This window comes from Felis catus, chromosome B4, assembly GCF_018350175.1.
Source record: "Felis catus isolate Fca126 chromosome B4, F.catus_Fca126_mat1.0, whole genome shotgun sequence".
In the NCBI taxonomy this organism is placed as follows: Eukaryota; Metazoa; Chordata; class Mammalia; order Carnivora; family Felidae; genus Felis; species Felis catus.
In genome coordinates this window covers 48,199,563-48,224,734 of record NC_058374.1, presented here as the reverse complement: position 1 = coordinate 48,224,734, position 25,172 = coordinate 48,199,563, and the positions used below count along the sequence as shown (strand labels likewise).

The 25,172-nt window shown below is 34.7% G+C and overlaps 1 protein-coding gene and 1 long non-coding RNA gene across 3 annotated transcripts in view; one reads left to right on the top strand and one right to left on the bottom strand.

Moving 5' to 3' along the window:
* ATF7IP (activating transcription factor 7 interacting protein) overlaps nt 1-11,838 on the bottom strand; it is a 124,686-nt gene extending 112,848 nt beyond the window's left edge. The window contains exon 1 of the mRNA XM_011283810.4: nt 11,684-11,838. The gene's annotated coding sequence lies outside the window, so the exon portion shown is untranslated. The remainder of the gene's footprint in view (nt 1-11,683) is intronic.
* Nucleotides 11,839-11,918: 80 nt separating this feature from the next.
* LOC109501466 lies at nt 11,919-24,324 on the top strand. 2 transcript variants are annotated; one of them, XR_006600559.1, is made up of 4 exons: nt 11,919-12,104; nt 12,695-12,766; nt 21,698-21,767; nt 23,964-24,324. It is a non-coding gene; the product is annotated as an uncharacterized LOC109501466 (long non-coding RNA). The 2 variants fall into 2 exon arrangements; XR_002159539.3 differs by lacking the exon at nt 23,964-24,324 and having other exon boundaries at nt 11,958-12,104; nt 21,698-23,650.
* Nucleotides 24,325-25,172: the final 848 nt, after the last annotated feature.

Here is a 25,172-nt window from a genome sequence, read left to right as displayed (position 1 = left end):
CCTTGCTGCCACTGTACCCAAGGAAAGAAGGAAAGATGTACATCAAAAGATCCTTAGTAAAGGACTGTACCAAATCATCTGAACTGTTACTGTTATGTAGAAGAGACTCCTGGATACAGGCATCCTGGGATAAAGCTGACCTTACCTTCATGAATCAACATCTGTAATCACTAAATCAAGAGAATGGGTAAGGATTTCTACGATTCTGTTAGTCCAGTGCAGACAACTTTGTGTAAATAGATTACTTAACCCTAGATCAGTGAAACAAGAATTACTTACAAGTAAATGAACTGACTTAACTACGGTTTTTTATTTTTAATGGTTACAAGAGAAAACACTTTCTTCTTAATCTATCTTAACCTTCAATTTAAAATATATTTCATATAGGGGCACCTGGGTGGCTCAGTCAGTTGAGCGTCCGACTTTGGCTCAGGTCATAATCTTGCAGTTTGTGAATTCGAGCCCTGTGTCGGGCTGTGTGCTGACAGCTCAGATCCTGGAGCCTGCTTCAGATTCTGTGTCCCCCTTCTCTCTACACCTCACCCCTGTTTGTGCTCTGTCTCTCTCTTTCAAAAATGAATAAACATTAAAAAATTTTTATTTAGAGAAGTGTCTATTCATGTTTTCTGCCCATTTCTTCACTGGGTTAATGAAATATGGCCTTTTGTAGCAACGTGGATGGAACTGGAGAGTGTGATGCTAAGTGAAATAAGCCATACAGAGAAAGACAGATACCATATGGTTTCACTCTTATGTGGATCCTGAGAAACTTAACAGGAACCCATGGGGGAGGGGAAGGAAAAAAAAAAAAAAGAGGTTAGAGTGGGAGAGAGCCAAAGCATAAGAGACTGTTAAAAACTGAGAACAAACTGAGGGTTGATGGGGGGTGGGAGGGAGGAGAGGGTGGGGGATGGGTATTGAGGAGGGCACCTTTTGGGATGAGCACTGGGTGTTGTATGGAAACCAATTTGTCAATAAATTTCATATATAAAAAAAAAAGAAAGAAAAAAATTTTAATATATTTTGTATAAATAATAATATCTTGATCTAATATCTTCAGAATTCCAGGGGGAAAATATCCTGTGAAAGATCTTAACATTGGTTATAATTAATAAGCCACCAGAACAATTAAAAAGCCATTCTGTAGAAAAATACTGAAAATATTATTGGCTTTATCTAAACTGAATCTCTTTACTTTTTTATAAACTAGTTTACAAAGTTCCAATAAGAATGTTTTCCTTCCTGTCAGGATAAAATTGGATAAATCAAATTGGTAACCATGACTACAAGAGAAATGTGACATTTAAAAAAGAGGTAGCTTATAATTAGGTATGACAGGGAACAAAGACTACACCTCAAATGTAGAAATGACTGCCCTGCAAATGCAAAAAATGATGCCTCGTAAGTCCTCCCAGAAATTCAATTTAGTAATTCTTCTATAATTTATGGATTCCCAAGTTTAATGAGAATAAAGAATATCATTTCCTGACAGAACAATATTGACAAATGCATAAATCTCAGAACCATAATACCCTACAGTTTTAAGTATTGCAGGTGAAAACTCATTGAGATAAATTAGATGGCTCTTGGTTCCTGATCTTGTAACCAAGCAGATAAGTTATTACACTTTACAAAACATCTAGATGGAAGCTCTTTTTTTTTTTTAATCTTTATTTCTGAGAGAGAGAGAGAGAGAGAGACAGAGCGCAAGCAGGGGAGGAACAGAGAGAGAGAGACACAGAATGTGAAGCAGGCTCCAGGCTCTGAGCTGTCAGCACAAAGCCCAACGTGGGGCTCAAACTCACAGACCATGAGATCATGACCTGAGCTGAAGTTGGACGCTTAACCAACTGAGCCACCCAGGCGCCCCTAGATGGAAGCTAACTCTTAAACCTCATGTCAAATGTATGTAGTTTTGTTAACCAGACAATAGGGAATTCTTTGAATATTAATCAGCTATTCATTAAACCTGTGTAAATAAAATAAAACATCAAAATAAAATAATCAGAAGATCAGAAAACAAACTTATGTGGTGAAATTTGTTTCTTAAGGGGCAGGAACTTGGCCACATGAATGATTCTACAAGAAAACAGACATTTTGTCTGGCTTTAATTTTGAGTGAGCATGTCCAACAAGTTCCATACCTGGAGGGTTAATAAAGAGAGAGGGAGCACTTTGCACCCTTTATTTAAAAAACAAAAAACAAAAAACAAAAAATGATGGCATATGTGGATCTAGTCCCCAAAATAAATTATTTCATCCCTAACTTTGGCAATGATGATTGTCTGAAAAAACCTGACCAACTGTGAAGATAAAAAATTAATATGAGAAAATGGCTGTAAACTTAGTAAATTTAGTAATCTTGTAAGGCTTTTATTCTTTAAATGCCTTTTAAAATAAAACAGTTCTAAAGGTAGACTCCTTCACAAACCTTTACAAATAAATGACTTCTTTAAAGTTTTGGGTTTTGGGGTTTCTTTTTTTTTTTTTTTTTTTTTTTTTTTTGAGAGAGAGAGAGAGAACACAAGCAGGGAAAGGGCAGAGAGAGAGAATCCCAAGCAGGCTCCACACTGTCACCATGGAGTCTGACATGGGCAGAACTCACAGACCGTGAGATCATGATCTGAGCCCAAATCAAGAGCTAGATGCTTAACTGACTGAGACATCCAGGTGCCCTGCAAATAAACTACTTCTTTAAATGCTTATTTTTCTCTACTAGTGAATGGTCTTCTAAAACTACTTTTTGAAATTACTTTTTAAATGCATTTAAATTCCAGCTCCAATAATCAAGAATATTGCCATTTTCTATATATCTCCTCCATTGAGGGTTCCGTATAGCTGCAACTAGCTGCCTCTTAAATATTCATGCCTAATTGATTCAATTGATTGAAGACAGAAAAGTGTGCCAGGAAAAACTGCTAAGTATTTTTTATATCTAATCTCATTTAACCCTCACAACCACCCTATCAGATAGGTAGTACCACCATTTTATATTAAGTAATAGTGTTGGCAGACTCTAAATTCCCAGATCCCAGTATAAAATTATTGCTCTCTCCATTTCATTATATTACTGATTTTAGGAAAATCCTTCACCTTTTTGTTTCTTCATTTATTTGCTATCTTCCAACTTTTATATCACTTAAGTTTGATGGAAAAGGAAAGAATTACACAAACTTAAAACACAAAATAATTATTTAATTCCATCTTTTTATCAAACCCTTATTAATTTACACACATTATGTCCTTCAGAGTTAAATCTTAGAAACTTATTAATAGGTGAGCAATGGTGTTTCCTTGCTTTCTTCTATTTCTTAATGAATGAGATGGAAAACTTTCTTTCTAAAAGTTGTCTCACAATTTATAATTTTTCATATGCAAAATGCCTGTCCAACCTTTTGTCCATTTATCTAGTTGGTGCTTAAGTAAATTACATGTTCAATTATTTTAAAAAAAAATCTAACATCTGTAGATAATAGTAAGTTAAATAAAAAAAAGAACTATAGCATATCTTACTTTGCTTTTTGGCACTTCGCCTAAAACAAAAGGATTCTTGCCTTTCAATAAACAAATATTTATTGAATTTTAAGGAAGGCAATGTGGAAAGCAATCTTATACTTTTAATAGTGGTCTTATCATTCCTAATTACAAGGGTTTTTTCCTTAACATGTGACATTTGTCAAAAACATCAATAAGATATAATTCCTAAATGCAGGAAGCTTATGAAGTATTATGCAACTAAAAACAAAGAAGTAGAAAGGAATAAATGTCTTCAAGCAAGATAGGAAGTAAAACAGAGTAAAAAAAGAAATGAGAGAACTTCTAACTGAGAATAACAATATCCTTTATTAGTTACATTATGTAGGCACTATGGCAGCAATGACTCTTACTTACAAAACTCAAGAATCTATATATGAAGGTGGTATTTAGAGTTCTCCTTACACACTACCTTCTTTCTCATTCCTTTTTTTTTTTTTTAACGTTTATTTTTGAAAGAGAGAGAGACAGAGTGTGAGCGGGGAAGGGGCAGAGAGAGAGGGAGACACAGAATCTGAAGCAGGCTCCAGGCTCTGAGTCATCAGCACAGAGCCTGATGTGGGGCTTGAACCCATGAACTGTGAGATCATGACCTGGGCCGAAGTCGGACGCTTAACCGACTGAGCCACCCAGGTGCCCCTCTCGTTTCTGATAGATACTCTGAACACCTTATTTATTCCCTTTACTAAGAATATCCTTCTAATTCACCCCTTAAAATACAACCCTCTAAGATTTCCTTGATCTCCCCCCACAACAGTTTCACTGTCTGTGCCATAAACAAATATCTACTGTGTCTTACTTATAGTCTATAGAAAGCTGCTTTTAATTATCTACTTATTATACAAGTAAGCTTTACCTATATGCAAAGAATTTATAACCACAATCTTTTTACTTGTATGCATTACAAGGTCCTCAAAAATTATATTTTCCATCTTCAAAATGTATATTTCACACATACAGTTACAAAACAACAGGATCTGGAAAAGAATATAAAAACATAAACTCGGGGCACCTTCCTGGCTCAGTCGGTGGAGCAAGCAACTCTTGATCTTAGGGTAGTGAGTTTGAGCCCCCTGCTGGGTGTAGAAATTACTTAAAAATAAAATAATTAAAAAACATACATTCAACTTTAGACTAAAGCAAGCAGTTCAAATAATTGCGATTCACGACTGTCATTACAGTCCTTACCTGCAGTCCTTCATCTTTCAAAATAAGCAACTAGCAAAGTTAAAAAACTATTACACTGAGATTTTAAAATTAAATTAAAATTCCAATTCTTATAAAGCTAAATATAATTTAATACATTTGCAAGGGCAAGCAGAAAGGGAAAGAATTGCACCATTATTTGGTGGTATACACACACACAAACACATACACACACATAACTAGAATCTCAGACACAAATCACAAACAAATGTTCTCAAAATTCCACTTGAAAAGAAGATATAGAGTTATAACTATAACTCTTGAGACAGAAAAACAATTTTTAATATCAAATTATGAATTACTTTGATACTACTTCTCCAGCTTCTTTTTGTAGCAGAAAGGGCTGGTTGTTCTATTACACTCATTTATCCCTTTATCAAATTCCTTAATTTTAGCTGAGCACATGATTGTCCAGCTAGATACTACATTTCCTAGCCTTCCTTTCCCAGCTAAGTATGTTCCAATGACTAAATCCACACCCATAAAACTTAAGTCAAAGTGGTATGTACCACTTCCAGATCATGCTCTCAAAAGAATGAGGTGTATACTCCCACTGCCCTTTCTCCCTTGCCCCTGGTTGGTGAAACTGTGGAATAGTCATGTTCAACCTGGAAACCATATGTTAAGTCAAAGCCACCTACAAACTCTAAACAGTCTTCTTTGTTAGAGGAGAAAAACACTTATCATCCTTAAACCATCATAATAGTCTCACAGAGCAGATTAGCCTTTACTGTAATCCAATTACTCCTGACACCATCTAAAAAGAAATAAAAGACATTTTCAAAGATAGTCTCTTTTCTCTTCCATATTTTTCACCACTTCTTCCTTTTAAGACATTTATCTAATAAGGGTAAGAAGTCAGAAACATTCCTCAACTCCAAAGCCTTAGTTGAGAATATGCTGAAGCAGTCATGTCATTCATTGTTTCACCAAACTCTTGTCCTCCTGGTTCTTAAAATGGCAGATTCTATTCTCACCTTCTAGGTTTACCTTTCTACCAACTGGAAGGCATTATCTTTGAGAATTACTGACTCAAGGAGAAATCTTTTAATAGCTATGGCAGTTCTGAGAATCAGAGTCAAATTTCTCATTAGAATGTAAAAGTGCCACAGAGTGCTGGAACATAATTCCCAGAGACCCACCAAGACAATAATTCCCCAAAGTAGTATGTACAAACAACAAAGAAAGTGGAAAAGAACTGTACAGTAAGACATTATGACATTACTATCTCACATCAAAGGGGCCTTCTCTCCCAAATTAAAGGGTATATGCTAGTTATTCATAGTTATTAGATACAAAATAACTCAAAATATTGTTATAATATTCTGAGCAAAGAAAAACTACAGATATGAATAAAAGAATATTTCTCACAGTCAAGTTAATAGGTCATCTACATTTCCCAGACTTTTATGTTTATGTAGATCCAATTATAAAGTCTCTCAGGAAGGTGCTATCAACTGTACCCTTAGGCCTATCACATTTTTTGGAAAGTGGCCAAGCAGATGCCAGAATCATTCTCTTAAAGACTCAAAAATGCAAATGATCAAAATTCACAACTGAAGACATTCACATTGTACAAATAAGCACTAGTGCCCTGGTCTTCTCATTTTGCAGGCATTTAAAAAATGAAAATGCTGGCCAGCACTCATATTCTCTTCCTCCAATACAAAATGGGTTTCCACCATGTAACTTGAAGCACAAAGTTTGATTTTTTGGAATTCACTTTTCTGTCTTAAACAAACTAAAATGACAGGATAAACCACTGATTTACTCTGTGGATTTCACGACAATCTCAGAAAGAACACTGCAAAATCATTTTTAAAGTCTTGAGTTACGTAAAGAACATAACAAGGTCAAATGGATAAGAATTTCTAAAGAGAGGCTTCACTAATGGATGCGTAATTTCTAGATACTCTGGGGAACTTATAGGGACTATGGCTTCTCAGAGCTACTTAATGATTTTTTGTATTCTACCATTTAAATTTTGTTAAAACATCACCTAAATTTTATCTGTAATATGCCCCACATGTGACTTCTTTGAAAAAGTAGATTTGCCCGTGCACGAATTTTCCATATACCTCAAAACTTAAAAATCATAATAGAAGGCTTTCTAAACTAAATCTTGAGCAAGTTAAACAAAACTAAATATTCTGATTCAGAATCATTTAAGATCATCAATTATAATTAATATAAATACGGATTCAGCTCTAAAAACACTAATTCCCAAATTAAATAACCTCAAAACTAAGTCTTTAAATTCTTGCTTCTAACACTTGAAACATATCTTCACTGTCAAGATGCTAGCCATCACTCCTTCCTCTTATCCATATACATTTCTCTGGTAGCCACTTCTCCTGTCCCTACTTTGCTATTTCTCACCTATCATAGTCTGAAAACTTAAGTATCATAATTTGTCAGAACTAGAAAAAGTTTTCAAGTAAGAGCAAAAGTCACATAAAAAAAAGTAAAATATGCAAATCTCTGTAAGCGGTTTTGCTTGAAAAAGACCCAAAGATGAGAATTTTTCATTTAAAAAGTTTAATAAAAGCCAATAACACATGATTTCTACCTACTTCCTAGATTTATTTTCATGAAGCCAATGAACACAAATAATAGATTTAATGTACAATGAACTTATACCAATAATTAGAGAAACATCCTTATTAGAGAATAATTTACTATTATCAAGGGACTAAAAATAAAAGTTTTTAACTTTATTATACCATTAGGCACCATCCTGGCCAGAAAAATTAGATAACTTTCCAACATTCTTCCATTAAAAAAGTCTATGTAAATGAAAAATTTTGGTTTCAAATATTGAAGAATACTTTAACTGGACAATCTATTTTCCCACTTCTAACTTCATACTTGCACTATTTTCATATCACCATGTCCTAAGACAGATTAAAAATAGAAACGTAGTCCTATATCCTCTAACAACTTATCCCTATTAACATCATATCAGCATTAGGGAACAAGTTTAATAACACCTTAATGAAAAATAACAGGTATCACAAATTTTCCCAATGTTTCTCTTAAAAAGTACATTTTGTGGAATCTGCGGGAAATAGATCCCATTTATGAGGAAAAAAAACCAAATACAGTATAAAGATGTAAACTCACCCCAATTTAAGTTTAATGCAATGCTAAACTAAACTATCACTACAACAAATAAAACAGTGCACTACTGCTACATGGATAAGACCCAGGTACAGTGGTTGTTAACCTAGCTTTAGATTTTGTATTATATATTCCTGTGAAAAGCTGATGAAAACTATAACTCTTTCCCCAGAAAAATGCACATAGGCATAATCACATAATGTTGTGTACATCAAGGAATCCATCAAAGGATCTACCAAGGAATCTTCTTACTATCTGTAGAAACTCCTGAGGCCAATGGACCAAGTTAAATATCCCCAGTAAATGAAGCAGAGCTATAGCTCAAACCTGGTAACTTAAGATCAAAATTAGCAACTCAAAGCAGTAAGAAAAAAGATCACCAACGTAAGAATCTAAGAAAACTAGGTATTTGGAAAAACTGGAAACTAATAAACTCCATACAGATTAAAACACTTATTTTTTTAATCATTAAAATACATAGAAAAAATAAATAAAATAAGTGAACATTTAAGTTCATTTCACAACAGGTTATTTTCTAGGCAAAGAAGTACTGGAAGAAATCACAAATGAGAAAAAGCAGTGCATTAGACTACCAAGAAAAAAAAAAAAAAAGGAAAACTTCTGAATATATAAAATAAGCAATTTTAAAAGTAATAAACTAAAAAAAAACCCTGCCAAAAGTATGAAAAGCAAAAGGCTTATATCCATAAATAGCTGTTATCAATAGGAAAAACATTAACATCCACCATAGAAAAGATTAAAAACCTCAAACAGCTAATTCACAAAAATGAGAACATTGTATACATAAACATTAAAAAATTCAACTTCACCAGATATCTATAGCTATACATCTATATCGATATCGATTTCTATATCTATATCTCTATAGTACTGTTTTTCAGCCACCAAACTGATGGTGGTATGGGAAATGCTTTTCAAAAAAATAAATTTTTATTAATTTTGTAATTACCTTAAAAGCCCTTTGAAACAATATTTGAAGTAATAATTTCAAAGAAATCATTTCAAAGAGATGCAGTTCATAACTCATGTGTAAGGATGTTCAGTGTAGCATTATTTATAACAGAGAAATGGGCAACAAACAAATGGTCAATAAAAGAAATGCTTAGTAAGTCACAGTACATTCTTATTAGATATAACAATATTGTAGCCGCTTAAAGACATTTGAAGAATATTTCATGATTTGGGGTATTTTCTCAATAAAATATTATATACCCATTAAAAAAATTTTTTAAAAGAATGTTATACATTGAAAGAACATTAAGTATTTTAAAAGAATAATGAAATGAGATAAATATCTACAACATAATACAAAATTAAAAGAACAAGAATGAAATTATGGTCCAAATGAAAAACTGATCGATATTTATTGAACAATATTTATTGACCAATTGATAAACCATGAAAAAATAACAAAATCACCAGAACATTTATGCTGTTTATTTCTAAATCTTGCTAATTTTCAACACTTTCCAAAGGTGCTGCAATGAAAAGTAAAAAAGTATTTAAATATATGTATCAAATATTCAAATCATAATTTAAAGAAAAACGACAATTTTAATGGTTTATGACTTAATCATTAAGTCTTTTTCTCTAAACTAAATTTTGTGATGTTTAAAATCTACAAAACTAAAAATGACCCCAATAATTTAATATTCATTAGTCTCAATATTATATATTCTGCATATGTCAAAATTTTGTGGCAACATAACTAAAATTTCTAAATCAGACTAAAATTTCAAAACATGCTTTTTATTCAAAGAATAACAAACAAAATAACAGACATTCAGACAATTCACTGGTCTTTAAGTTTATAGAAGTATACTTCTCTTTCTAACAAATAGCAAAATTGTCCTACTAATAAATATTTACATTGTACACTATGTTCCTCAGTATTTTCAAGACCTCTTACAATCTTCAGCATTAACCTAAGAGGCAATCTTTTGTATTCAAATGAAAACAAACTTTAATACACAAACCAAAATATTTTACTTTTCTGGAAGTGCAAAATGTACCACTGCCCTAAAATCAAAGTTCTTTTCTTAACCTAAAACACATACATACACACAGATACAGAAAATACAAGATACTTTCCACTCTAAACACCTGAAATTATGTATTAGGAAGTGGAGGAGGGGTGTGCTGGGGCAATCACCCAGAAGTATAAAAAGGCAGGATATTACACAACTGCCCTCTAAATATATTTCTGTGTAGAAGAGACCAGAGGGCCAGGTTTATATGAACAGCTAATTTTCTGTTGAGAAAAGAGAGTTACCTTCCCTATCACTTCGTTCTATCTCATACATGACGTCATTTTTAAAAAATCCACCAACCAAAACTATTCCTTTCAATTACATCTACTTAATGCTAACGGTGTTTGCTTTGGGCAATAAAACCGTCCCTAACCAACCATTATAAAGCAATAGGCACTTCTTCATTTGACAGATGACTGATTTAAACTTAGTCTTATATAACCAACCAAGAAACCAATTATTGTACACACAAACCACAGGTGAAATCTATGAAAAACAGTTACAAATTTTTAGTCTAGTAAGAAAAAATTTGCACAATGGTAGAATTATATCAGATTGTATAACACTTCTCCCAGCAGTGTTATATAAGATTTAAATATAGTGACACAACCATTGTAAACTAAAATAACCAGTAGCACACCTCTAACTACCTTCTTTAAGAAACAAAAATTAGGAACACACAATTTTAAGAAATCAAACACAACTGTATTTCATACACATATACAGGGCAGTTTCTTTAAAGAATCAACTAATTTTTTCATTAATGGTTGACTTTATTTCCTCATAAAGGCCTCAGTTTAGTGAGGAGTTCTTTGCAGAATTCTTTATGAGAAAAATTTACCAAGCAAGTTTTATTTCACATATCATAACAAACCAAAGGCTAAACAAATGACCTAATTTTAAAAGTCAGAGTCACAAAAATGATCAAACTGAAGCAGTGATGGACAAGTGATCACAGACTTTAAAAATCTAAAACCCAAATGCAAGTATGATCAGAAGCACACAAACTGGTAAAATTAAAACTTCATTAACTTAGAATCAAATATTAAAAAAATAAATAACCAAGGAGATTGAGATTTCTTTTTAAACAATAGTATATAGATTCTTCCAATGCCCCTTCCCCCTCATATCTCCAAAACTCAAATTCTCGTTTGTACACATTCCCTCTTAACAAAACTGGTAAAAATAGGGTTAAAATGTATTTGCAAATATTCAGTTCAATTAAATGTACTGCCCCTGAGACCACCACTAGGTGCTGATCTTTATCTCCCCAAATATAAACTTGAACCCAGCAATACCCTAAAAGTGAAATTATAATCAAGAACCACAAGTGACAATCATTTTTACAGAAAATTAAGTTCACAGCTTCTCAGAAAATCGGAGAAATATAAAAGAGTTTAGAGGGTCGGTATAGGAATGCAACACAAGAGAAACGTTTTCCTTGAAAAATGTGGCAGTTTGAGGACAAGAAAATGAAACTCCTCAAGAATGAGGAAAATTAAATCTAGAACCCAAATGGCGTCCAACAAGAACATTAGATCTTGAAAATGAATATTGCGCTTGCGCAGCCACCGCCCCGCCAGCTGCACAACTGCAGCTAGAGCCCGACCCCGCAAGATCACGTGCTCCCATGCAGCGCCCGCCCGCAGCTCCGCAACCGCGCAGGCGCACACACAACTCCCGCAGCCGCCATAATGCGGTCTTGACTCTTCATAAATACAATAGTAATTTAAGAAAATGTGGTTATAACAGCCCCTAGGAGTCACATATACCTTTCGGGGCGGGAGATGAGGGAGGGGGAACCAAGTTCCTTCCTACAGAGCCGTTCCGCGCAACCGTCCTCAACGCGGCCGCTTCAGTATCGCGCGCTTCAGTCGCCGCGCCGCCGCTGCCGCCGCCGCCACCTCCGCAGATTCAAAAACAAACCCGCTTCTGCCTTGCACGCGCCGGGGCCGTTATGCAAATTAATGTAGGCGGGGCTCTGTGGTCGTACTATTGGCCACGCCCACGGTGCTAACAGCCAATAGGCTCACGGCTCAGCCGTTCTCCATGCAAATCTCCTGGTTTTTTATTTGAATGAGGGAAATTGGCCACGCCTCCTGCCTTGGAAAGGAGAAGGAAGTCTGAGGTGGTGGCGCTGCGCCTTTTAGTTGCAGTGTGAAGTGTGTTTTGAGTGGAGCTTCGCTTTACCCAGTGAGTAGCACTTTGTGAGCGCCCTCTATGAGCCTCAGCAAAGAAGGAAGGAAATAGGTTGGTGAGAGTTAAAGAGCTGAGAGAAATATTTTCAAAAAAGCCTTAAGTATATTTGTTCATCATTTATATTAAAAATTCACAAAGTATACTTTAAACTGTAAGTAATGAGAGAATGGCGAAAACACATCTTTTCTTTCAGTTTTGTGCCAGAGCAAGCACTTCCAATCATACCCTTTCACCAGAAGTTGTATCCCTTATATTCAGTTTTATATTGGGAACCAATCGTTAATGAAGGCCATAGGATGTAGTGAAAAAGGTGCAACTCCTTTTGTTGTTTGTCTGGGCTCACGTCCAAGTACTCCTGCCTTCTGGCCTGTTTCTTGGAACACGTGTGTTAACACGGTTTTCTCATCTCTAAAATAGTGATAATGCCTGTGATTCAAGTCGGTTAAGAGAGGTCAATGACAGGATAAATCAATGTAAAGATGTTTTGCCAAACAAGAAGAGCCTGACAAATAGATCATGAGGTTTTGTTAACTTGTTTTGAATGTAATTTTTTGCTTAAATTAATCTACTCATTTTTTATTTAGTAATCACTGTGGTCTAGCCCGGCCTCAAGAAATCTATACTAGAGGAAACAGAAGAGTAAACAGGAAATTTTTGTAAGTAATAAGAAATTAGTGGAGGGTGGTTAATACTTATTTTTATAATTTGGGTCTTTCAACTCAGTTGAAATACTGGGTGGCTTTTAGGAGAATCGCTTAATCCAGACTTGGAAAATCAGTAATGCCTTCCTCGAAAAGGCAAATTGTAACATGAGAACTGATTTAGTAGATTTTCTGCCTAAAAGCTGATCTTTGTTATAAAGTAATGAGGGATCATTTAAAAGGTTCTAAGTCAGGAAATAACACATTTAGATTTGTGTGGCTTTATTGCTTAGCTTTGTAAAGTATGTAACACAGAGCATAGTACACGATTGTTCAAAAAGTTACGAATAGAGGCTCAATTATAATAAATTATGTATTATAATTTATTTAGTACATAGATGCTCAGTTATAAAATACTCAACTAATTATAAATATTAATATAGACATTAAAAGTTGCACTCTATAATAAGAAAAATGGGATTGGAATAATAAAGCCCATCAGGTTTCTTTCTGTATGTTTCCTATAACCAAATAAAAAAGAATTATGTTTATAATAATTCACTCGCAATTGTCTAGACTAATGGCAAAGGGGAAAATAATTCACCATTGACTCACTAATTGATTGATTTTAATAGATATGCTCATATTCTAGACTTGCCTCCCTAAGGCTCCAACTAGATGGTTTTATTGTATTTGAATTTCCCCAAATATATTCAACCACACATTATGTAGTCTCTTCAGACGTTCCACCTGCTGGTTGATCTAACCAATCATTCATTGTTTCATTCAACAAATACAGTATTAATTATGTACTCACACACTATTCTAGCCACTAAGGATGCCCAGAGGAAATGACACTGCCTCTAATGGAGAAAGAAACGTATATACAGATAAACATTACGAAATAATTACTATCATGAAATTACACACTAAATATAAAAGAAATACAGAACAAGAGAACCTAAATCTTCCTCATAGAATATAGGAAAATTTCTTGCCTGTTTCCTGTAAAAAGTGTGACCTGATTAATAATGAAGAGCTTAAAGTAGCTGTCAGAATAATACAAAAGAAAAAGAATTCAAGTTAAGTAAAACAGAAATGCAAAATATTTCTCATTCCTTATGGCACTAGGCACTGGCCAGAGTGGAAGCAGACATGAAAACCTTCTACTGTGTCAGATGTTAATCATTTAGTTGTCAGATTGTGAAGAGGTCCAGGGCTTATTTAACTGGGGACTGAGGCAGACTGGATGGTAGGAGGAGTATTCAGAGGTGGGACAGCTACTTACCAATCAGTACTAAAGGATTTCCATATTTTGTCAACCATTTGGCTTTATACAAACAGACTGAATATTCTTCTAGAAAAAAAAAATGCAGGAGTAAAGCAAAATCACAGAATTTCTCAGAGAAAAAAATTCCAAAAAACAAAAAAACCTAAAATAATAAACATAAATAAATGAATTTCAGTGGTAGCAATTGAGCACCAATTGAATAGAGAAAATAGAACTTTTGAAAAACAGCATAAACTTGAAAAAGGAATAGATAAAAAGGGAAACTGAAGTTTTGAAGTATATAAAATGAGACAGCGTAATGTAACAATTACGAAAAATGGCCTTTGAAAGCATACTACCTGAACTGGAATCTTGTCTCTACTTTTTTTTTCTTTTAATGTTTATTTATTTATTTTGAGAGAGAGAGAGACAGAGAGGGAACAGTGGAGGGAGAGAAGGAGACAGAAAATCCCAAGTAGGCTCCGCACTGTCGGCACGAAGCCGGAACTGGATCTTCCCTGAGGAAAGAGATTCTTTTTGTTGACTTGATGCAGTAAAAAACTATGTTGAAGAAGTCAATATTAAGAGTTACTAAATTGGCCTATAGAATGTTGGGTAGCCTGAGAATGGGCTTCAGCCATGTAGCCATCTAGCCATGTAGCCTTGTAGCCATAAGGAAATAAATTCTATAAATAAACCAAATGATCTTGGAAGCAGATTCTTTACCAACCAAGCATTTGGATTAAAATACATCCCAGATAATACCTTGATTGTAGCCTTGTGAGACTATGAGCAAAGGAATGTAAGTCATACCCAAAATTCTGACCCACAGAAACCAAGATAATAGATGTATAATTTTTTAAGTTACTAAATTTGTAGTAATTTGTTACCTGGCATTAGAAAACTAATACAGGAAGCCATCAAGAGGTATCTAAACCATTTTCCAAGGTACATATGTGACCTAAGTGAATGAAATGGGTTCTATTAGAAGATATTTAACTGGCACTTAATAAAAAGGATAGAACCAGTACTATAATTATACCTTGGCAAGAGGAGCCAATCTTCTGGTCCCCATATCTTAGAGGCCCCTATATGTCAGAAACACACATGCACACATTTGCAAGAACGGAAGGATGCCTTTGTCACTCAGAATCTGGCACTCAGCACTACCATAATGGTAACTTGACCTTAAAACATCTGCCCTCCTAATATTACTCATGGCCTCAGGGGAATGCTTCTCCATATTTTTTGCTCTGTGTCCTCAAAACAAATGGCAGTTGTCAGAATACAATGAAGGTCAGAAGGTTGAGACATACACACAACCAGAGTATGTAAAGATTTGAGCAGCAAAATAAATTTAAAAAATTAATTTTTCCTTCCCCTCTGTTACTACATATTCAATAGATTTTTGCTTAATAGTTATTTGCCAATAGTGTCAAGCCTCCATTTTCTTGCTTTTTTTTCATGTTCCAGTTTGTGGTTCTGTGGGCACTCAGAACTTATTGCAGTACTCCCAGCATTTGTACTTAGCACCTGGAAAACTTTTTGAGATATCAAATAATCCATATTAATCTTATAATGCATACCACACATGTAGATGCTGATGTAATATAAATGAAACATGATATTCACTGTTAAATTAGCAACTAAATTACATTGAGTTCTAGAACTATAAATGATTTCATTTTAATAAGTATATTTCAATTATGAAAAACCAATGGGTCAAAGATGAAATCAAAAGACAAAAAAATAACTCGAGACAAACAAAAATGGAAATACAGTATGCCAAAATGTATGTGATGGGGCAAAAGCAGTTATAAGAGGAAAGTTCATAGCAATAAATGTCTACATCAAGAAACAAGTAAAATCTCAAACAACCTAACTTTATACCTCAAGAAACTCAAAACAGTTGAATAAATAAAGCCCAAAATTAAAAGAAGGAAGGAAATAGCAAAGGTCAGAGTGGAAATAAGTGAAATAGAGATTGAAAACACAATAGAAAAGATCAATGAAACCAAAAACTGGTTTTGAGAAGATAGACAAAATTGACAAACCTTTATCTAGACTCACTAAGAAAAAAAGAAAGGACTCAGATAATGTCAGAAATGAAAGAGGAGATGTTACAACTGACACCACAGAAATACAAAGTATCAAAAGACACCACTATGAACAATTATACACCAAGATGTTGGAACACCTAGAAGAAATGGATAAATTCCTAGAAATATACAATCTATCAAGAATGAAGCATGAGGAAATAGAAAATCTGAACACTCTGATTACTAGTAAGGAGAATTAATAATCAAAAATCATCTGACAACAAAAGCCCAGGACCACATAGCTTTACTAATGAATTCTACCAAACACCTACAGATGAATCAATATCAATCAATATCAAAATCTTCCAAAAAATAGGAGGGAACACTTCCAGACTCATTTTATAAGGCTAGCATTACCTTGATAACAAAACCAGAGAAAGACACCCCAAGAAAAGAAAATTAATGGGCCAATATCCCTAATGAACATAGATGCAAAAGTCTCAGCAAAATAGGGGTGCCTGGGGGGCATAGTCAGTTGAGCGTCTATTGATCTCAGCCCAGGTCATGATCTCACGGTTCGTGAGTTTGAGCCCCGCATCAGGCTCTGTGCTGATGGTGCAGAGCCTGCTTGGGATTTTGTCTCTCCATCTCTCTGCCCCTTCCCTACTTGTGCTCTCTCTCTCTCTCTCTCAAAATAAATAAATAAACTTAATAAAAATAATTTTTTTAAGTCTCAACAAAATATTAGCAAACCAAATTCAACAATACATTAAAAAGAACATAAACCATGATCAAGTGAAATTTATTCCTGGGATGCAAGGATGGTTCAATACCTGTAAGTCAATCAATGTAATATACCACATTAGAATGGATAAAAATCATATGATCATCTCAATAGAGGCAGAAAAAGCATTTGACAAATTCAACATCCATATATGATTAAAAAAAGAAACTCTCAGCAAAGTATGTATAGAGAAAATTTACCTCACCATAATAAAGGCCATATATGACAACCTACAGTTAACATTATCCTCAGAAGTGAACAGCTAAAAGCTTTTCTTTAAGATTGGGAACAAGGTAAAGATGCCCAGTCTTGCCACTTTTATTCAACGTAGTATTAGAAGTCCTAGCCATAACAATAAGGTAAGAAAAAGAAAGTCATCTAGATCAAGAAAGAAATAAAACTGTCACTATTTGCAGATGACATAATATTGTATACAGGAAACCCTGAAGACTCCTCCAAAAAACTGTTAGAATAAATGAATTCAGTAAAGTTGCAGGAGAAAAAATCAATATGGAAAAATATGCTTCATTTCTATGCACTAATAACAAACTATTATAATGAGAAATTTTAAAAGAATCTTATTTACAATTCCATCAAAAAGAATAAAATACCTACGAATAAATTTAACCAATGGTGTGAGAGATTTTACACTGAAAACTGTAAGACATTGATGAAAAAATAGAAGATACAAATAAATGGAAAATATTCCATGTTCATGAATTAGAAAACTTGATATCGTTAAAATGTCCAGACAACCCAAAGTAATCTATAAATAACTAGCTATCAAAATCCAATGGCACTTTTCATAGAAATACAACAAAAATCCTAAAATTTGTGTAGAACCATCAAAAAACCCAAATAGCCAAAACAATCTTGAGAAAGAAGAACAAAGCTGGAGGCATCATGCTCCCTGATTCCAAACTATATTACAAAACTATAATAATCAAAACAATGTGGTATTGACATAAAAACAGACACATAGGGGCGCCTGGGTGGCGCAGTTGGTTAAGCGTCCGACTTCAGCCAGGTCACGATCTCGCGGTCGGTGAGTTCGAGCCCCGCGTCAGGCTCTGGGCTGATGGCTCAGAGCCTGGAGCCTGTTTCCGATTCTGTGTCTCCCTCTCTCTCTGCCCCTCCCCCGTTCATGCTCTGTCTCTCTCTGTCCCAAAAATAAATAAACGTTGAAAAAAAAATTAAAAAAAAAAACCAGACACATAGATCAATGAAATACATAGAAATTTCATAGAAATACATAGAAATACACCCACGCATGTATGGCCAACAAATTTGTAACAAAGGAGCCAAAAATACACAATGAGGAAAGGACAGTCTCTTCAATAAATAGTGCTGGGAAATCTGGACAACTGCATGCAACAGAATAATATGGACCACTCTTATACCATACACAAAAATTAACTCAAAATGGATTAAAGACTTGAATGTGACACCTAAAACCACGAAACTACTAGAATAAAACATAAGCAGTAAGTTTCTTGATATCTGTCTTAGCGATGACTTTTTGGACAGGAAACTTCACACTCTTACAGGATTTTCCTCCAGGAATTCAACCAGGCTTTCACAAGGAAGAGTGGGGAGAATCCTGAGAAAGATTCCTTCACTGTGCTGGGTGTGAGAGGGGAACAACAGCCACTGCTGAAACCCATCTTTTCTATTTCTTCTATGGAACAAAAAACACTTAAATTGAGGTGAAAAGGGCACCAAAAACTGTAGGCAAAAAGAATGCTCTACACTTGGAGGAGGAGCAGGAAGAAATGCTAGGTCTAATAATTACATTTTTAGGAGAGATAGAAATACTTATGATGTCCATACCCCAAAACCTAAGTTTACAGTGCCTACTTACAGCTATCACTTAATCTGAACATCATAGAATACCCTCCTTCCTTACCCACAACCTCAGGCTAAAATGATTTGATTTTTAAAATAATAGTACAATATGACTAGGACAGATACAAGAGACAGATTCTCCCTGGAGAGCAGTGCAAAGGAAGACCCATATGACCAAAATAAAAAAACACAGTACTGGAAATGAACAATGTTTAGATGAGCTCATCAGTAGACTCAACACAAGTAAGCAAGGAATCAGTAAATTTGAAGATAGGTCAATAAAAATCACCCAAACTGAAATGTAAAAAGAAAAGAAGAATACATAAAAGGAAAAAACAGGACAGACTATCCAAGAGATGTGAGACAATATCAAATGGCCTGATACATGCATAATTAGAATCTCAGAGGAGAAGAAAGAAAAGGCAGAATATATGAATAAGTAATAGCCAAAATTTTTCTAGAATGACTGACAGTTAAGTCACAGAGCCAGGAAGCTCAGAGAACACCAAGTATAATAAATACCAAAACCCCACTCTTTAAGACATATTATATTCAGACAGTAGCAAACCAAAGACAAAAATCTTAAAAGTATCCAGAGAAAAGGAAACATTACCTATAAAGAGACAAGGCTTAGAATTATAACACATGTCTCACCAAAAAAGTATGTAAACAAGAAGACAAAGTGACATCTTTCAAGTGCTGAAAGAAGAAAACACAACCCATAATTCAATGTCAGCAAAAGTATCCTTAAAAATGAAGATGAAATAGGGGTGCCTGGCTGGCTCAGTCAGTGGAGCATGAGACTCTTGATCTGGAGTTGTGAGTTTGAGCCCTGTATTGGGTGTAGAGATTACTTTAAAAATTTTTTTTAATTATTTTTAAAATGATGAAATAAAAATATTCTCAGACAAATCAAAACTGAAGGAATCCATTGCCAGTAAAACTACAAGCAATGTTAAAGAATATTCTTAAAGGAGAAAAAATATTATATACATCAGAAACATAGATCAAAATAAAGAAATGAAGAGTGTCAATAATAGAATAAATGAAGATAAAATAAAATGTTTTAATTGCTGTAAAAGATAATTTAGTGTTTTAAAGCAAAAGGCCATTCTACCATTCCATTAGGACAGTTGTTTTTAGATGATGAGGACATGGTAAGACTAGTGAATTTTATGAGATAAGCATATCACCACACTTCATTTACTGTTAAATGAATTTTTTGGTGGGAAAAAATCTATTCCAAAAGAATTTTGGAATATTATATATTCCAAAGAATTTTGGAATATTATATATTCCAAAGAATTTTGGAATATTATGAGTAAAGCATTCTATAAATCTACCGGTTGTGGTGGTTTGAGCTGAAGCATCATGGGCAGGAAAAGGAAATATGCTTCCAAAGTAAGTCTCTTCCAGTGAGAATGAAGTGTACCCTTCGAATGATGGAATTGATCTAATGTAATCAACCTGCTACCAAAGTTGACTTATCCTCCATGGAATGGTCCTAAATCAAGGGTTCATTTTTGGTGTGTACTATTCTAGCTTCGTTTCATTACAGTGGTTTTAGTCAGTGAAGATCATGTTGCTACATGCATAACTTCCATTCCTGCCCACATGACCACTTTTGCTTCTGTGTAGTTGTTGCTTCTGTGGGTCCAAATCAAGTATTTGTTTCTCATCATCAAGTCTGGCAGATAGGAAGACAAGGTGGAGGTGAAGTAAAGGAGAATAAGGACAATCTAGAGCTTGCCAAGCTCTTTGTTCATCACCACATCTGACTAGGATGGCCCTCAGAGTAATGGCCAATGCTTTACTTCAGCCTTGTGAAATACATTCAAATCATAAAAAAGAGAGCTGTATTTTAAAATATTTTGGTAGGATGTTTGAATAATACACAAGATAAAGAAAAATCCTACGAGTTTTAGTTGTTTATTGGGTTAAGAGAGTGCATATGCCATGGGTGAATATTTAGTGGATAGGTGAAGGATGGAGATACAACATGGTATATTTGAAGAAGCAAAAATCACATTGACATCAGACTTCTCCTCTGTTATATTAAATACCAACTACTTAATGAAGCAATATCGTCAGAGTTTTGAGGGATAAAGGATGTGACATTAGAATCTATGTTTAAATTGTCTTTCATGTAGAAAAGTAACAAATTTATTCTTAGCTACTCAAAGGTTTGGAAAATATATGACTTATCTACCCTTAAAGAAATGCTACTATTAGCTTTAGATGTACTTACCTAAGAGATTAACCAAAATCAGTACTCCAGAATTAGGAAGTTTAGGTGTTAATTTAAAAGAGTTATTTAAAAGAATTGTTGGGGGCTCCTGGGTAGCTCAGTTGGTTAAGCATCTGACTCTCAATTTCACCTCAGGTCATGATCTCACAGTTCATGAGTTTGAGCCCTGCATTGGGCTCTGTGCTGACAGTGTGGAGCCTGCTTGGGATTCCCTCTCTCTCCTTCTCTCTCTGCCCCTCCCCTGCTCTCTCTCTCTCTCCCTCTCTTTCTTTCTCTCTCTCTCTCAAAATAAATAAATAAACTTAAAAAATAAATAAATAAAAGAATTTTTGATAGACCTGAGTCCCAATGAGAATTATAAGAACAGTAATTCAAGAAGCCACATCAAATTGACATTACCACACTAATCAACTTGCAATAATGCAAAAGTAGAGATGCCTCCTTACCACTGGAATTTAGACAAATTTTAAAAACAAACAGTCTCATTATGAATATGATTTTCCTTTAGGATTTGGCAGAAAATGTTTCTTGATAGTAACTTCACCCTCAATCAAAGTATATACTTAACTTCAGATTTTCAATTAAATAATGAAACAATTACAACCTATATAGTCCCAGAACAACTTCATAAGAAAATACATTAAAATAATGATGTTGCTTTATTAAAATGATAGTATTTTGATTGATTTTTGTCTTCTTTTATTTGGAATTATTTTTTAGGTTGTCTTTAATAAACAGATTATAAATTTGTTAATTGCAGGGCTTCTGCTTCCAAGTGAGATGTGGTTGGTCTCACAATGCCTGATCTCAAAGTCCTGCTAGAGGAATAGGTATGTTATACACACAGCAGAGAACTCCAAATATCACCCTCAAGAAGTTTGAAACCTGAGGTGAACTCAAAGTGACATTGAAATCCAAATCCAACAGAGCATAGTGCTTGATTGGCTCAGATTCATTGTCTCTTATTCCAAATTCCTAACAGTGGAAAAGATATGCACTCCCTGGGACAAAATCTTTCAGTTCCCATAAGATTTTGGATATACAATGCTCAACATACAATAAAAAAATATATAATACATACAAATATGAAGAAAAATGTAACTTGCAATCAAGAGAAAATACAGCCATTAGAAGCAGACCCACAGAGTGACCCGGATGTTGGAATCGGCAGACAAGGACTTTTAAATTAGTATTATGAATGTGTTAAGGAAAGCTCAGGAAAAGATATATGAAACAGATGAAAATATATAGAACTTAAACAATAAAACTGTATCTATAAAAAAGAGCAAATAGGACTGGGTCAGTTGGTAGAGTATTTGACTCTTGATTTCAGGGTTATGAGTTTAAGCCCCGTTGGGCATAGAGCTCACTAAAATAATAATAATAATGATAATAATAATAAAATAATAAAAAAGAGCAAATAGATATTCTGGACTTGAGAGGTACAATAACTAAAATTAAGAATTCATTGTATAGGTTTAACAGCTAACTGGACATAGGAAAAAGGATCAGTAAATTTGAAGAAAAGTCAATTTATATTATCCAAACTGAAGCACAGGGAAAAGAACAAGAAAAAAGAGATGGGAAGGTGCGAGGCATAGAGAGCCATTGAAAGAATTTTGGAAACTTCTTTGCCATTTTCTCTTCAAATGTTTCTTCTGCCACATACTCTTTCTCGCTCCTTCTGGAACACCATTAGGATGCATGTAAGACTTTTTCACTAACATTTCTTTCATTCTCTTTTTTTGTATTTTTCATTTCTCTTATGCTGTTTTCTGTAGTTTCTCTGTTCCCTCAGGAATAGTTCTCTAGATAAATTCTGGAATATCAACTTCTTGCTTTGTATCCAGAAATAGAAAATTCCCTCAGCACAAAAGCATCAATAGAGGATCATTATCTACAGTAAGATACTCTATCATGTTCTTTAGATGTTGCAAAATACCTAAGATAAGAACAATAGAAAGCTGTTTTAAGCAGAAGAGTGACAAGATCAGATGTACAGTTTAATGTTAATATTACTATTTGTAACACCTAATGAAATAATAAATTCAGGGATAATAATCACTGGCTGCTAAACCCATTAGCTCAGTTGTTCCCCAACTTCTTGCTTTCAGGAATGCTTCACATTTTCAAAATTATTGAGGATGAAGAGATTTTCTGTAAGGGGCTTATATCTCTGAATATCATATTAGAAATTAAAACTGAGAAGAATTTAGAACAAAAATGTCATATAACCTCTGAAAATTTCTGCTATACACTTGTGAGAAAATGTAAATAATATCTATTACTATTTTGAAGTCTTTTTGGCCTTTCAGACTCTCTGGAAGAATTTCGGAGATTCCCAGGGGTCATGTTTGAAAGCTATGGCATTAGCTTGGGAAATTTGATGATGAATGGGTTAGGCTAACAACATACCTGAACTCAAAATAAATCTTGTCCACACAAAAAGAAAGTCAATTATTTGATTCATGATGTAATACAATATGAAGTATGCAACAACATCTCTTGAAATGTTCTTGCCAAAGGAAAATGAACTTCAATCTAGTCAAATCTCTACATTTAACAAGTTACAGGAAATACAAGGAATAAAAGAACATGTCTGCAATTAGCAAAACCCATAATAAAAATCATAATACAAGATAAATAAAACGGCTTTTTTTTATTTTTAATTTTTTTTAACATTTATTTATTTTTGAGACAGAGAGAGAGAGAGAGCATGAACAGGGGAGGGTCAGAGAAACAGGGAGACACAGAATCCGAAATGGGCTCCAGGCTCTGAGCTGTCAGCACAGAGCCCGACGCGGGGCTCGAACCCACGGACTGCGAGATCATGACCTGAGCCGAAGTCGGACACTCAACCAACTGAGCCACCCAGGCGCCCCTAAAACGGCTTTTTAAACAAATAAATGGGAGGAGGAGAAAAAGGGGGGTTGTGATCATATAAACCACAGAAAATCTGTGGGCTTTATGTGGATTGATCCTATTTTAAGCAAACCAACTCTATTTTTTTCTTCAAATTGGTACAGCCACACCATCCTCCTCCGGAAGGCGTCTCACTCCTGTGCATCTCCAGGGCCCCTGGGACCAGCATCCAGCAGGTCCTGGACTAGGTCTGTCTCTAAACTAGAAGGCTGGTGGCCAGACTTGTGCATGAAGAAAAAAAGCAGCAACTGGAAATAGCTGACAGAACCCAAGGGGGCAAGCCAGGCCTCAGAGGAAGAGGAAGGCAAGGGCAAGCTGAGCTGTCGTGACCAGAGGGGGACTGGCAGTCTTCCTTACCAGGCACTTAAATGCTCATCGAAGAGTCACCCCATGAGCCGTGATGAGAGACATGAAAAAATGCAAGACACTGAAAATCATTCACCGTCAAATAAAACACTGCAAAGACCTGATAGTCTTGAAAATAAATATAGTGACAGCACAGGTCACAGTAATGCAAAAAATGTGCATATTCACAGAGTTCAAGAGAGAGATAGTGGGACCAATTACTCTCCACAGGATAATTCACACAACCATAGTGCTCTTCATAGTTCAAATCACATTCTTCTAATCCAAGCAATAATCCAAGCAAAACTGAAGATGCACCTTATGATTCTGAAGATAACTGGTCTGAGCATATTAGCTCTTCTGAGGAAAAATATGACTACAATTGTCAAACAAATTTCACAGAGGAAAAACAAAAGAATGGCTTGAAATAAAAAAGAGACAAAAAGAAGCAAAGAAGATGGAAATTAATAGCTTCCCAAAAAGTAGGGATTACAGAAGGGAAATGATGCAAGCAACAGCCACTAGTGGGTTTGCCAATGGAATGGAAGACAGGCATTCCAGCGATGCCAGTAGATTGTTCCCACAGAATATTTTGCCTCAAATAAGCAGACACGATTATACAGACTACAGACTGCCAAGAGCAGAGACATACAGTAGTTCTACACCAGTATAGCACCCCATCATACCAGTGTTTCATGCAACTATTACCCCAAACACTCTTCCTTCTAAACCATTTACATTATGGCTGATCACCAGCTAAATAAATCATCTGATGCTAATGGAGCATCTACTTTATCAATACTGCCTACACCCACATCTTCTGTCCCTGCACAAGAAACAGAAAGAAAAGATATGCCATGCTGAACTACAGTTTTTTTTTTATTTTTTATGTTTATTTTTGAGAAGAGAGAGTGACAGAGCATGAGTAGGGGAGGGAAAGAGAGAGAGGGAGACACAGAATCCAAAGC